The sequence below is a fragment of the Diabrotica undecimpunctata genome, chromosome 9, assembly GCF_040954645.1.
Source record: "Diabrotica undecimpunctata isolate CICGRU chromosome 9, icDiaUnde3, whole genome shotgun sequence".
Classification (NCBI taxonomy): domain Eukaryota; kingdom Metazoa; phylum Arthropoda; class Insecta; order Coleoptera; family Chrysomelidae; genus Diabrotica; species Diabrotica undecimpunctata.
The window spans coordinates 64,779,530-64,795,940 of NC_092811.1; the positions used below are offsets into that span (position 1 = coordinate 64,779,530).

The following is a 16,411-nucleotide window of genomic DNA, read 5'->3' on the forward strand; positions in this document are numbered from 1 at the left end:
GTTGATCTACCACTTTTCACGTCATAGAAATTCAGTAAATATCTTGTCTGAATTTCAGTTAGTACTCCACTCCTTATTGCATAATTATACACCGATATTTTAAATATAAAGCAAACACTGGCGTAATGTTCAAATAAACTTGTAAAATATGTACTGCGTTAACTATTTTTTTTATTTTTTCGTGGTATTAATGGCTTTGGTTGCGACCAATTAGTCACAGACCGTTGGAATTATAAAGTTAGTATCATCACTGTTACAACAGGAGAATAATAAATTTATTAATATTATGTTAGTGAGTTAGTTTTACTTGCACCGCTGGTTATTGAACCAATCTCATTTATTCAAAAAGTATTTCTAAATAAATAAGACGATAAGGTCCTCAGAGTTCCACAACAAACTCTTCTGCAGCTCTCTACTTAATTCGAAAGCTACTTTGGTGTGGACTGTCCAAGTGCCTCATTCATCACATTATTATATATACTTTTTGTGTCTGGTTAATAATTTTGCAATTTAAGTCAAAACTGACAACAAATAGAACAGTAAAGACGGCAAAAGGCGGTTCCCTAATAGGAATATCATCAATAGGAAGACAACGAAAACGATGGAACCCCAACTTACTGGAGACACATTGAAAAACGGAGAGTCATATCTACATAAAAAGAAAAAGAAGAAGTTTAAGATTGTTTTTAAAGTTCATAAAATATTAATATTTTCTTCTGAAAAAATAATACAATTAATTTAGATCTATAGGAAAACTGGTTATAAAAAAACACCACAACAAACAAAATTTAATATTAACAATGATTTAGGACAGTACATTAATCATCGATAGATCAAGATTTTAAATGCTATTTGCCGTTGTCTTTTTTTTTTCTAAACACAATCGGCTATCTCTGTTTTGATGCTATCCTGCCTTATATTCTACATCCAATTCGACGTCGATCCGATACACCAGCATAGTATATGAACGAATCCATAAAAAAGATCAAACTTAAAATTGCATCTTCGACAGAAAATCTTTTGTGGTAACGAGCAAACCAAACTCCATGATGGCAGCATTCCTTAATAATTAAAAATCCATTTATATGTATTCAGACACCATTTGAGACACAGCATTTGAGCATATGTTTTTAACCTGAAAAAAAAATAGAATTTATTAGAATAAATCAACATCTATTCAATCAATATCAATTATATTCCATCAGGCCCGCGACATGGTTGTAACCCCAAAAATTACGCAACATAGAACTGTTGCGTAATTTACAAATTTAATTAACATTTATTTAAAAATTCTTTTATAAAAGGTGTAATATTAAAAAATTTTAATTTTATTTTAAATGTATTTTAAAAGTTTATAAAAATTTTAAATCAAGATGAGTACAAACAGATGAGAAAAGCAGAGAAAAAGACACTAAAACAAAAGAAAAAACGACATTTAGAAAACCAGCTACAGGAACTAGAAAGGCTCAATTCACAAAGCGAAGCGCTAAAATTTTATGAAAAGGTGATCCACAACAGAAAAGAATTTAAACCTAGAATAACCATAATAAAAAGTAAGGAAGCCGGAATTATCAATGAGCCGGATCAAATAGTGGAGAGATGGGCGGAGAATTTTGCTGAGAAATTAAATATAGGCAACCGAGAAGTCACTGACATAAATGACCACAGTGGGGACAAGTAAGGACAACAGCAGAAGAAGTTGCCAAGGCAATAAAAAGGTTAAAAACAACAATCCCCTGTAGAAGATGGTACACTCCCCGAGCTGTTTAAGTATGGAGCAAACGCGCTAAAAAATACATAATATAACTTGTTGCATCCATTTGGAGAGAAGGAAAACTCCCAGACAATTGGAATGTAGGTATTATAATACGTTTACTATACTCCGACAAGAATTTGAAGACGATGACACATACATTTGTAGCTGCTGATAATGGTTAAATTTGAGAAGTGTCAGTAGCGTACTGTAGTGCACAGTGAACGTGAGTGAATTTTGATACATTACAGCGGAAAGTTTTCACTGCAAACTCGTAGATTATTATTGTTATTTTAGACTATTATTATTGTTAGAATATTATTATTGTTAACAACTACCTATATTTCGTTATTTCGAGGTGAGTAAATTAAACAGCTGTGAAATTTAAATCTATTGATTTGCCGTATTTGTCTTAAATGAAATCATGAAATGACAAGTAAACACATTAAACTCATTGTAAGATTTAAAACAAAACGATTAAGACTTGGATTTGTAATAAAAAAATCAAGAATTAATTATTATATTGTAATGAAGTAAAACCATTAATACTTAGATTTTTAATCGAAAAAGTCAATAATTATTGTATTATCAATAATTAATTTTTAAAATCAAGAAAATTTCAAGAAGTGTATGGAACATGGTTCAGCCAATAATGTTATAAGGGGCCCGGATACTGTTAAAAACTTTTATCACTTGATTTAAGTTAAGATAAGAAATATTGTTCATTATGGCTTTTCAATTTTTGTTTCCTGGGTAATAAAGCAACACTCTATAATAAAAATACTATAATTGACATTTCATTTACATTGTTAAACACAGAAGTTAAAACAATAAATAAAACTTTGCAATATTAATGAAAGTATATTTTCGTCTTTATAGAATAAAAATGGATGCAGCTGTTGGCGCAGGTACCACAAAATCTCATCGACACAAACCTCTCTCAAAAGCTGAGAAACAAATCGTGTGTAAAGTGTATGATGGACTTAAAAAAACACATTCTACAACGGATGCTGTAGATCGCTGTTCCTTTTTAACAGGGGTGTCAGCCTCGACAGTGGAACGGATTGTGCGTGAAGTTAAAATTACAGCAACTTTAAGTGCGCCAAAAACTCGCGCACGCAGCGTGGACGAAAACCTCTAGATCTAGATGAAACACAACTGAATTTAATCAGGAGGACTGTACATACATTCTTTTTAGAAAATAAGCCCCCAACGATCAAAACAGTTAGGACCAAGTTACTGGAAAACAATATGATTCCTCAAATGAGCGCCGAAACGCTAAGAAAAGTTCTACACAAGTTAAATTTTCGTTACATGAAACGATCTCGAAAATCAATTTTAATAGATAAAGAGGAAATAGTAACATGGCGACGAAGATATTTGCGCTCTATTAGAGATTATCGTCTTTCCAAAAGAAAAATTTATTATCTTGATGAAACTTGGATTAATGCCGGTCATACAGTTTCCAAAATTTGGCATGATACGACTGTAACAACTCCTCGTCAAGCATTTATAGAAGGCTTATCAACAGGATTACGAGCACCATCAGGCAAAGGTCAGCGTCTTATTGTAGCTCATATCGGTAGTGATACAGGTTTTCTGCAAAATAGTGCTCTCATTTTTGTATCAAAGAAAACAGGCGACTATCATGAGGACATGGACGCCACATGCTTTGAAAAATGGTTCGAAAACGTTCTTCAGCGTATTGAACCTAATTCAGTGGTAGTATTAGACAATGCATCCTATCATAGCCGACTTGTTGAACGAATTCCTAATATGAGTGACAGAAAAGTAGTTTTACAAAATTGGTTAAAAGAAAAATCCATTCCATACGGCGAGGATATGGTTAAAATGGAGCTAATGAATATTATTGGACAACATCGTAGTACATATCGTCAGTATGCTGTGGATACAATGGCTAGACTTCATGGCATTACCGTCTTAAGACTACCACCTTATCATTGTGAACTAAACCCAATAGAATTAATTTGGGCACAAATGAAAGGATATGTAGCTCGAGAAAATGTCACTTTTAAAATTATTGATGTCCAGCGCCTCTTGCAAGCCAGTTTGGACAATATACATTCAACTGATTGGAACAATGCGATAAGCCATGTTATTAAAGTATAAGACGATATGTGGAGATTGGACGGCATGGTGGATACTGTTATTGAGCCTGTGACAATACAATTAGGATCAAATGATTCAGACAGTTCAACAGACAGTCCTGCAGAATCAATGGAGTAAAATAATTTGGAAAATTATGAGGTACATATTTTCTTCTTCTTTTTGTGTAAATATGACTATCTGTTTTTTCAATGTGCCTCCAGTAAGTTGTCATTCCATTGTTCTCGTGATCTTTACACTGATCCTCTTCAAATTGGAGAACCGTCTCTCGCCGTGCTTACTACTCTATTTGTTGTCATTCGGCTTATGTAGCCATTCCATTATTCCTGTTTTTTACGCAGTTATTAATGCCGCCCACCTTGTCTTGTCATCGTTTTTTCAAAGGGTTGTCATCTCTGCTATTTTTTTGTCCTTTTTGTATCAGGTCGTGTTTCTGCCGCGCATTTATTGGTCTGATGACTGTTTTGTAAATTCTACGTTTCCTTTCTTTTCCGATATTTTTATTTCTCCATATTGTTTCATTTAGGCAACCTGCGGCTCTGTTTGCTTTATTCGCTTGATCCTCCACTTCCGTTTCGAGCTTTCCATAGCTATATATATGAGGTACATATGTGCTTTTAAAATTAATTGAAACAGTCACATTTACCAGTGTTGTGAAAAAATTGATTACTCTTATAATAAAACAATCTCATTTAAATTCATCTCAGTCAGAAACAGACTCTGAATGAATATTGCATTGTGGATTAGGCCTATTGGGGACACCACGTACAAATAAAACGCACCGAAAACTTTACCCCATGGGTGGTGTGGAAACAAGTTAATTGGAGAGGTTATAACTCCACCTCTTAAGATTATTAAAAATTTGGTTCAGTTGTGATTAGTTTATTGTATATTAGCTTATTTATATCATCATAAATTGAATAGTTTATAGAAACACTAAAGATTTTATTGCATAAATTCATGAAACAAAATAAAATACCTGAAAGTTAAAACCTATTTATTTTAAGATTTTATTTCAGTTAATTGATACGCAACAAATCAATTACTTAAAATTAACACGCATTCTGTAATTGACACTACAATTGGCTAACTTACTTTTTAATGTCACTCGTTAATAAGCAGAGCCCTTAGAACATTCTCAAGCGATTAAAATCGGTTTTTAAGTCTTGTAAACCACATAATATAAACTGTACCTAGTACACTAGTTTGACCAAAATAGTTTTTCCAATTCAAAACAATTTTATTTAGAACAATATTATTTAAGATTTACAAATTCTAAAATCTTAATACCTCAGTACAGAGCCTTTACGATTACAAATTATAACATAAATACGTATAAATACAAACGTTTTTACTAACAATTGTTATATTTGTTATTTGGCAATAAATTATCTAAACATTTTATTAAAAAAAACGTAACTGTTTTTATTTTATTCAATAAATTCTCAAATAAATTCAAATTTTAATACAAGACTTTAAGCACGCTTTCATGAAACGCCACTGATAAGGAGTGAATAATTACGAATTCGGATTATTTGTGGTGACCAAATATTATTTGCTAAAACGTATCGTGAATGCATTTGTTGTTACAGCTGGCTCACTGTAAAAGACCGCATATCATCGAGTAAAATGTACGGAGATCAATAAAAATGTTGTGAACTGATATTGTGTTGATTTTCTGATTAGTAAACGGCGTATTTGATTTAGACCTCGTACAATTCGGCTGTCATATTAAATGTATTAGTCACCTTTTTGAATATCTTGTAGGACTATAGTATATACTGAGAAAAAAATAGGCAAATACCAATGTGGATTCCGAAAAGAAAGGTCAACAATTGATCAGATTTTCCTTTTCAGACAAACCTTAGAAAAGACATATGAATATGGAATCGATACCCACCACCTGTTTATAGATTTTAAAAGCGCTTATGACAGTGTAAACAGAAGCGCACTTTATAATGCCATGGCAGAACTAGATATTCCGTCGCATTTAATAGCATTGGTAAAGGCAACTCTTTCGAAAGTTGAGTGCAAAGTCAAGGTACAAAACAGAGTGTCAAGGTCTTTTCAAACACATACTGGATTATGCCAGGGAGACAGTCTATCGTGCCTATTGTTTAACATCACGCTAGAAAGAGCCATAAGAAATGAGCATAACAACCAGAGGTACGATCATCAATAGAAGTGTACAGATATTCGCCTACGCAGATGACATTGACATAGTAACACAGACAAAAAGAGACCTGATACAGGCTTTTGAAACATTAGAAAAAGCCGCGAAGACAATGGGACTGCAGGTCAATGTATCCAAAACAAAATACATGAAGGTCACGAACAGCACACAAATAGCGGCACCACAATATCTGGTGACAAAAGCACACACAGTCTAAGGGGTCTCGGAGTTTATATATCTTGGAATACAACTAAATAACAGCAACCTAGTAAGCGTAGAAATTAAGAGAACAATATACCTGGCGAACAGAGCTTACTTTGGACTAAAGCAGCTCTTAACATCTCACATAATTAGCAGAAAAACCAAGATACTAATATATGAAACTCTTATTAAACCTGTCCTGACATATGTCAAAGACACGGACCTATGGTAAAAAGCGACGAAGAACTGTTTGGCCGCTTTGGAAGAAGAATACTTAGGCACATATACGGAAGAGTAGCATTTTGAGTTGTATCAATGCTATGAAAAATGCAACATCGTCCGGTCTATTAAAATTAATAGACTAAGGTGGCTAGGACACCTTGAAAGAATGGACACTGGGGACCCCCAAAGACAGATATTATATCAAGAGCCAGTAGGAACCAGGAAGAGAGGCAGGCCAAGATCTAGATTTAAAACTCAAGTCGAAGATGACTTGAGGAATCTAGGGGTCAGCAATTGGAAAACCAGGGCGAAAGATAGGGGGAATGGAGACTGACTCTTGAACCCACACAGGGTTGTAGAGCCAATGATGATGAAAAATTTTACACAATTTCTCGCCTGTCCCTGCAACGGTCTTTCGGAACTACAAGCCCATTTAGAAAAGGATGCCATTGTGCTTAAGGTGGTATGTCACAATGTTAAAATTTATATACTTTTTAGGTAGTTATCGTTACTATATATTTAGTTAAAATTTCCAAATAAAGCAGTAACTTTTTCATAACTGTACTTAAATAAATCTACGTCATAGCCTAGTTGGTAACCTGCCTAAAATTTGGTATTCTGCAATAACTTTTGAATTTGGTACAAAATAACTATGTTAAATGATTAACTATTCAAAAAGCTTTATTTTTAGCAAACGTTCATTATCCATACTGCTGTAATTTTTAAATTAACTGTACCTAAAGATAAAATTACAATTAAAATCTGCAAACTAGTGATTTTGTTGATATTACGCTATCAAGTGGTCGTTTTGGTAGTGAGAAATTAGTTCAGCTGTCACTTGATAGATGGGAAAATAAGTGCATATGTAATTTACTAAAATGTAGTAACCATAGAAATTAATTTTGTTTAGCAAAACGCCCCCCTCCCAAGTAAAAGTAAATATTTTGGCCTCGTAGCCTCGTTTGACTTTCAATCATGATTGTACAATGTCACAGTGTCTTAACAATACAAATACTATTTTTATCATTGACACTGCGACATTATATAATCGTTGTTGAAAGTCAAACAGGGCCCAAAATGTCTCGAAATGTTAACTGGTTTTTTACATAATACACAGATTACATAAGCTCTAGCATGTCATGTGGAACTTATCTAAAAACAATTCCAGTTTTATTCAGTTTTTTGCAAATTTAATTTTTATAGACAAAACAATATTATGTAATTATCGATTAATTTTTGTCAGTACATTTAAATATTTCCGTAAGTGAAAAAAATTATTGAAACTTTCTTGAGTAATAATTAGAAATGATATGAAAACGTGAAATTTTCAGAGGAAAAAAGTTCCCCTGTTGACATTCGATATGAAAAAAATTGTTATTGTAGTGACACTCTTTTTCAACGGACTTACATATTTTAGATTTCTAAGAAATATTGTTCTTATAATTAAGTAACTCAATCTTCATTCACTTGAGAATTAGCATAATCCCTTTTTAAAAGTTATTTACTTGTATTTCAAACAATTGCAAATTTCTGTATCAGTTTGAAATAAATATTTTTCAGCAGGTAAAGAATTAAAAATTGTCGTCTGAATGTTGTCTAAATACAATAACTAATAAAATATTTCCAAATAAATGAACATTTTGTATCTATAAGTAAGAATTTACTCTTTACTCAAAGCCTCTTTTGTTAAACTACCATGGTCATCAAATTATTATAAAAAGGTATTTGTTATTGATTAGAGAGATTAGTAAAATTTTGTATATATTACATTAGCTTTTCCTATTCTCATAATTTTCTGCACAAATAAGAATAAAGAAAAATATAGTTATTTTTATTAAATTTTAATTTGAAAAATCAGTAAAGGGTTGAAATTAATTAAAAATGTGTATAGAAAGATAAATACGCTTTTTAGTTTGTTCAGTGTTATTATATTTTTCACATTTACACACACACCCCCGCGCGCACACGCACACACCCACACACGAAATCAATGTTATGTTTTCATAAAAAGTATTCCTGCGAGACTGCACTGCAACTTTCACTTTGTAAATTCAGGTCTGAATTGGACAATGATAATTATGTAGTAGTGGTATTCCTTGATTTAAAAAAGCTTTAGATTAGAAAATTAAAATTAGAAGGCAATGGTATTAGAGGAAATGTTCTTGAATGGTTTAAAGATTACTTATTGGATAGAAACTAACAAATGAGGATTGATGATATTACTTCTTAAATTGGTGTTAATATTGGTTTATCTTAAAGCAGTGTCTTATGACCCCCATCATTCATATTGAATTTAAATAATATAAACTTGTTTGTTAAATATGATTTCTTTAATTTATATGCAGATGGCACCCTACTTGCATGTTTTAGTTCAAACTTAGAAATGCTGTATCTATAAAGAATTTGATATTATAGTCTGTTAATAAATATTTAAAGATCAACAAACTAAAGTTAAATGTTTTAAAAATGAAGGCTATGATAATAACAACTAAATATAAATACTCTAATATTGATATAAATACTATTATTAATCTTCAAATTGACAATGATAAAATAGAAATAATCACAACAATTAAGTACCTTGATTTTCAATTGAATAATTTACTGTCTTTTAATGACCATTTTAGTTGTATATTAAAAAATTTATCCAAAAAATTATACTTTTTTTAAGGATGTCTAAAAATTTGTCAACTTCAGCTAAAATTAGTTTTTGGCACCTGTTCACTTTTTTGAGTTTATTATGTGGAATTGTGACATTCAAAATTGCCCTACTGGAGATAACTAAAATTTACACATTGTGAAAACAAAAAGGATGGCTTCAAGAATATCTTTGTTGTTTAGGGGTTTTGATCTTTTTAACCCTTTCGGTCACGCTTTTTTTTAGTGTAATGAAATATATTTTGTTAATAATTCCAAATTATTTCCAATTATGGTACTCTTTTGTAAGGTAATGTCTTTTGGTAGGAATATTAGCATTTTTTTTAATAAAATAGGGCCCGTTTTTGATGTTGTCAATTGACAAAATTGTGACTACCTGTAATATTTACTTAAACAAAGTTAAAATTCTTGTGTCGTCAATTGACGACACAGTGACTGAAAGGGTTAATAAGCTTCCTCGAACAGATAAAAGTTGTTTATCTGTACAAACATTTAAAAGCAAGTTAATGGATCATATTAAAAGCACCAATAGTTAGGTAGTTGTTTTTTAGTCATATTTTTATGTTATATATTATTGTTTTATATTTTTAATAACTTTAGGTACTACATTTAAGTGTAATTGATATTTTTATCTTATTATGAATTAATGTTATAAATTTATTACTTTTATGTATATTAGGGCTTTCCCTATTTTTGAATAAATAAACTTCTACACATCATCACTTCATAGACTTTGAAAAAAAAACATATATGACAATATACACTGGCAATTTTTAATACAAAAAATAAAAGAATTTAATTTGCCAACAGAAATAATAGTGTTGATGAAAGAAATTCTAACAGTAGAAAGTAAAATCTGGATACAAAACAAATTAATAGTTGGAAAAAAGCGACTATGTCAGGGAATAACCTATAGTGCATCGTGTTCAACATCATACTAAAAAAAATAGTAAGAGACACAACAGTAGAAACTGGAGGAACAATAAGAGAAATAATAGATGCATTCAATCAAATAGAATCAACTGCACAAAATAGTGGCATTAAAATCAATCAGGCCAAAAATATGCATGCAGATAAAAACACAAGAAGAGAAGAAAAGAATATTCAATTCCAATAAAAATATTACCATGGCTAATTATGCAACTGAGATCAAATGAAAAACAAGAAAAACAAAATGCCAAATATACAAAACCTTAAGACTAGTACTTACATATGATTTAGAAACTTATACACTCTCTAAAAGTATGGAAAGATTATTAATTACATTTGAAAGAAAAATCTTATAATACATACAAAGGCACAAAAGAAGTGGAGTTTGGTGAAGAAGATATAACTTTAAACTATAGAACATATACCAGGATCCAGATATCATAACATTAAAATGGGAAAGCTGCACAGGATGGGTCACAGGATCAACTGTAACAACGTCTTGTATGAATTGCATACACTTGTGATCATATATTCTACAACACAGAAATTGAGATCAACTTCAATGTAGAAACTATTGGGTGAGTAACTTGCTGAATTGCCTGTAAGATATTATCAAAAATTATTTGAGAGCAGAAATTACACAATAATTTGAAATATGCAGAACAAATAGTTGAAAGATACTATAACTACTTAGTCTAGATTCTGCACATCCACAATAGATCATCAGATATTCATGATCAGATGGCAGATCCTATAAAAATGCTGAATTAAGGAATTGAAAACAAAATACATGCATGTAGATAAATCCACATATTTGAGATATCTACAGAACATAATCATAGTAGGTGCACTAGTCACCAGTCAGAATAATGTAAGAACAAATTAAAAGAAGGATGCAGATTGTATATAAAAATTATAATGGTCAAATTAACAATTTAAGATCTGATATAAACACAAAAACCAAATATAAAAAATCCTGGTACCACAGCATACTTACATGACTGAAAGAAAATGGTGTATGATGCAGATGATTCATTTTAAACTATAGACAGCATACAAAGAACCTAACATCAAACATGAATAAAGATTATTGGACATTTACTCTGGATATGTTCAACAGATGCAGAAGGAAACATAACAGAAAATAATATGTGATGCACCAGTGAGAAACGGCTCAAATGGAAGACTCAAACTTGCATGGAGCTAACCTTAAAAATTAGAACAAGAAAAAGAAAAAAAAAATAGATCAAAATTGAGAAAAATCCTGGAAGACAACAAGTCATAAAGGATTGTCCAGCTAATGATAATAATATGGATCATAATAAAACAGAATATCTAACAAATAATCTAAATGTGACTATATGTGATTCTGTGACAATACCATAAAATTTAAAATATTTAAGAAACCTTATACCTATGATCTGAAACAATTAACAAGATACATTATAAGTTTGGGCCTAAGTACTATTACAACAAAATGATTTTAAGTTTGTTCAATATATTTTATATGGAAGAGAAATTGATTGTAGCTAATGAAAATTAGTTAATTTCTACCTTATTTTAGTAATAAAAGTTACTGCAAGAATAGTTACGAGTGTACATAAAAACGAAAACTTTTACTAGAACAATAAGTATAAAACAGTCCCAACAGAAGTATTAAGTAATCAAGATTGCAATTTAGCTATCTCGATTTAACAAATAAAATTTTTTTCCACAAACACGTGTGGCAACCTGGCCTGCAGATCGATTATGATTATCACATTCAGAAATGTACGCAATTTGGATTAATTACTACGAGTGTCCTCTACTGCTATAACTATTGTCTAAATATATATACTTAAAACAAAATACAAGGAAAACCAAGACTGATTAATGGTAGTTATGAACTAATGATACTACTTACATTCCTTAGTTGTGGACGATACAGTTACATGTGATCAAATTATAAATTCAACTGTTCGATTATACATTCATCTTTTATAGAGAATATGTCTGCAGATAGCACATTTCCACCAAAGAATATAAACGTCGTATAAATATGGCGTCGGGCAATACTCAACTCTTCTTCTTCTTCTTCGTTTGTTTTTGGGTTTCGATTATATAATCATTTACCCAGTACATGTAAGGTTATGCTCGTCTTGCTCTAGGCAATGCACAACCAGGGATAAATTTCTACTTCTGTTTACTTTACTGCTAATTGACAACTGGGTGATACTGAAAGATCAGCTTTTTCATTTGTTTATCTTCTTCATTTAAGGTTACTTTTTACTGCTAATTGACAACTGGGTGATACTGAAAGATGAGCTTCTCCATTTATTTATTTTCTTCATTTAAGGTTACTGTTTACTGCTAATTGACAACTGGGTGATACTGAAAGATCAGCTTTTCCATTATTTGTTTATCTTCTTCATTTAAGGTTACTGTTTACTGCTAATTGACAACTGGGTGATACTGAAAGATTAGCTTTTCCATTTGTTTATCTTCTTCATTTAAGGTTAGATTAGACTTTTCTCGTTTGGGGGTAGCTTCCAAACATTGTCACATTAGGTATATGGGTAATGCTACCTTCGGTTAGGATTAAGGATTTTAAGGACGTACATTTTTGTATGTTAGGATATTTCCAGTATTTTCTAGATTTATTTTATTATTTTGACAAGTATAAAAAAAAAAAAAAAAAAACTTTTTTTTTATAGATCGATTTGAAAAAATTTGATGAATTTAATAATTATTTTTATAACTTTCTCAGAGGGTTTATATAGAATACTATGTAAAGATATTGGACTCTCTACTCCTGCTTTTATTAGTTCTAAATACAGATCCATATTTTTGTGTTTGTTTATGGGACATTCAAAGAAGATATGGATCACTGTTCCAATGGTTCCGCATTCACATATCGGTGTTTCCGTTTTACCTATTTTGTAGAGATAGCAAGGAGTTTTGCAATGTCCACTACGTAAACGATTAATATTTGTTATGGTATTTCTGCCCATATACCCACATTTGGCATACCATGGTTTTATGGGGAAATCACACTGCAATCTGCAATAGTTTGGATCTTTATGTTTAATTTGGGAATGCCATTCATTGTAGAACTGTGTTAAAATGTCTTTTTTTGTAACGCAAAAGATATCTGTACTAACATTTTTTATATTATATGGTACTCTTAATTCTCTCCCAATATTCGCCAGCCTATCAGCTACCTCATTACCTTTAATCCCCTGATGTCCAGGTACCCATTCTATTCCTATCGAGAATCCCATATTATTAGCTTCTACCAATAGTTTTTTGGTCATTATGGTTACGTAATCCATTTGATCCCATTTGAGACTGGAAATTTTGGATAAAGCACTTTTTGAATCCGCAAAGATAACTGCTTTCATGATCCCCTTCTCAATGCACACAGAGATAGCTTTATATATAGCTATCATTTCAGTTGTACAGATTTGTGTGTAATTATGGAGCCTTGATGAAAATTTGTAATTAATCTGTGGTATATAAATTCCAAATCCAGATTGGTTTGTTTGTGGGTCGATAGATCCATCTGTATATACATAGGTATGATTACTATATATTCCACCATATTTTGCTAAAAACATTTCATTAGATTCAATTTCATATTTTTCATATTCTAGGCTATTAATTGTAATAGGATACAAAAGAATTTTTCTTTCTACTTCATATATGGGATTAATTTTGTATCGGATTATATTTTTTGATTTTTTGAGTATGTCCGTATATGCTAATGAGTAGTCTGGTATAGCTTTATTCTTCCAAAATTGGTTATTTGCGTTTATAGCTTCATTTAACTTATTTAAACTTCTTATTACTATGTTATTTTTTTCAGACATTTGTTTCAATATATACTTATGAGCCAATATTTCCCTTCTAACTTTTAGTGTGGATACTGAACATTCCGCTTGTAATATTAAAATTGGTGTAGAACGTAGACAACCTGTTATAATCCTTAAGGCCACATTTTGTACTTGTTCCAACTTCATCATCAGACTTTTACTGCAAGGATTTAAAAGATTGGCTGCATAATCTAAATGAGATCTTACTATCCCTTTGTATAAGCTTAAAAGAATGTTTGGGTCAGATCCCCATTTTGTACCACAAATTGCTCTCATAACATTAATTCCTTTGTTTGCTTTAGCTATCATATCATTTATTTGAATTGTCATATTCAAGTTACACTGTAGATGGAACCCCAGATACTTTATTTCATTTTTCCATGGGATTTCCATGTTTTGGTACATAAGGTGGGGGAAGTTATAAGCTTGAGCTCTTTTTCTAAATATTATTGCTTTTGATTTATGTGCTGAGATTTTAAAGTTGTGTGTTTCAAACCACTCCTGTAATTTTTGTAAGTAAGTATTTAAGCAATTAATTGATTTATATATATCTGACCCTTGTACCAGAATTACAAAATCATCTGCATATTGGAAGCACTCCATTTCAGGTTTGATTAAATCATGTAAAGACTTAGAGTACAAATTAAACAATATTGGACTGAGAGGAGACCCTTGTGGCAATCCAGTTGATGCTTGGATTGGGCCTAGTATATTGTTTGATTTATCTTTAATATAAATATTTCTATTGAGCAAGAATTGCATAATTAGGTTTGTATAGGTTGTTGGAATACCATACTTTATTAGATATTTATATAGCAAAAACGTATTGACAGTATCATATGCCCTACTAATATCCAAAAAAATTGCGATTGTATTTAAATTTTTACTAAATCCTGTTCTAATATAATTTATTGTTAAAGCTAAATTATCGTTACACCCTTTATTTCTTCTAAATCCTAACTGTTTTGGATTCAATATACAATTTTTTTCAATTATTTGTTCAATTCTTAATTTAATTATATTTTGGAGTATTTTGCCCACACATGACTCTAGGGCAATATTTCTATAGTTGTCTGCACATAATGGATCTTTATAGGGTTTTAAGAAAGGAATAACAAGAGTGTTTTTCCATTCTTGTGGAAATCCAGCTTTTCTGTTCATTATTTGATTAAATATTATTGACAGTGATTCTAATGCTACCTGAGGAAGTCTGCCAATCATACTATATGTTATTAGATCTAAGCCAGTAGCCTTATCCTTTTTTTTAATGACACTTATTATTTCCTCTCTGGAAATGTCCTCCACATTGTCATTGGATTGGATAACAGTAAATTCTGGATCTGTTATATCAATTCCCAATTTATTTAATATATCCAAAGCTATGTGTTTGCTGGGAAGTTTGGCAGGAATTATTGCATTTTGATATGTGGAGAACTGTTTAACAGTTCGCCATATTTCTGCTAGAGGAGTGTCCCTGTTTAGTCCATTACAAAAGCATCTAAAACTATTTCTTTTTTTATTTTTAAATATTTTTTTACTATAGGCAAAGATTTTTTTGATTTCTATATAATTATCTGTACTTGCATCTTCTTTGTATTTTTTGATTTTTTCTTTCCTCATTTTAATTAAATTTGAGCATTCCGTGTCCCACCATGGAGGACTTTTCTTTTTTCCTGTGTACTTTTTTGTTTCCAAAAAGGGTATTTCTTCATCACTCACCTTCTCCATAATTTGCGTAAAGGTGCTATATTCTTTACACCCACTTTTCATTAGTTCTTCTATTTTTGAACAGTATTTTTCCCAATTGGCATTTTTAATGTTTCTTTTGTAACTTTTTTGGATAGATGTATGTTGAATTTGTGTCTGGATTTTACACATCGTTGGGAAATGATCACTACCACCCGAGTCCTCTAACACATCCCATTGACATCTGTTCACTATTTCCGAGGAGATTAGTGTTAGATCTACTGCTGAAGCATTCTGACCTGGGAGTGTAATCCGTGTGGATCTTCCATCATTGCAACAAACTAGATCCAAATCCTCTAGAGAGTCAGCAATTATTCTTCCATTAGCATTAGTAGTTACCTGACTTCCCCAAAGTGCATTATGTGCATTCAGATCACCCATTATAATTTTATTACCTCTGATTTTTTCTATTCGCCCAACCCATCCATTTAAATCTATTTTTGCCCCAGGATGAATATAAATATTAATTATTGTTATGTCCCAATCAATTATTTTAACTGCTAAAATTTGAATTTTACTATTATTATTGTTATAAGTATATACTACTTTATGATCCAAACTATTATCAACAGCAGTAGCAATACCACCATAACCATCTAATCTATCCAATCGATGTATTTTATACCCTCTTAAATAAAAATGATGATTTATTTTTAACCATGTTTCATTTAATAATATTACTTTAGGGTTAAAATCGTGTATAAAAATCTTTAAACTATTATAATTACTGTTTAAACTTTTTATGTTCCA

General features: G+C 31.0%; 1 long non-coding RNA gene across 1 annotated transcript; it reads right to left on the minus strand.

Annotated features, from left to right (window-relative positions):
* Window positions 1–776: 776 nt before the first annotated feature.
* On the minus strand, window positions 777–12,695 carry LOC140449636 (uncharacterized). The gene is made up of 2 exons (XR_011951849.1): window positions 11,968–12,695; window positions 777–1,135 (listed from the first exon to the last, which is right to left on the minus strand). It is a non-coding gene; the product is annotated as an uncharacterized lncRNA (long non-coding RNA).
* Between the last annotated feature and the right edge of the window lie 3,716 nt (window positions 12,696–16,411).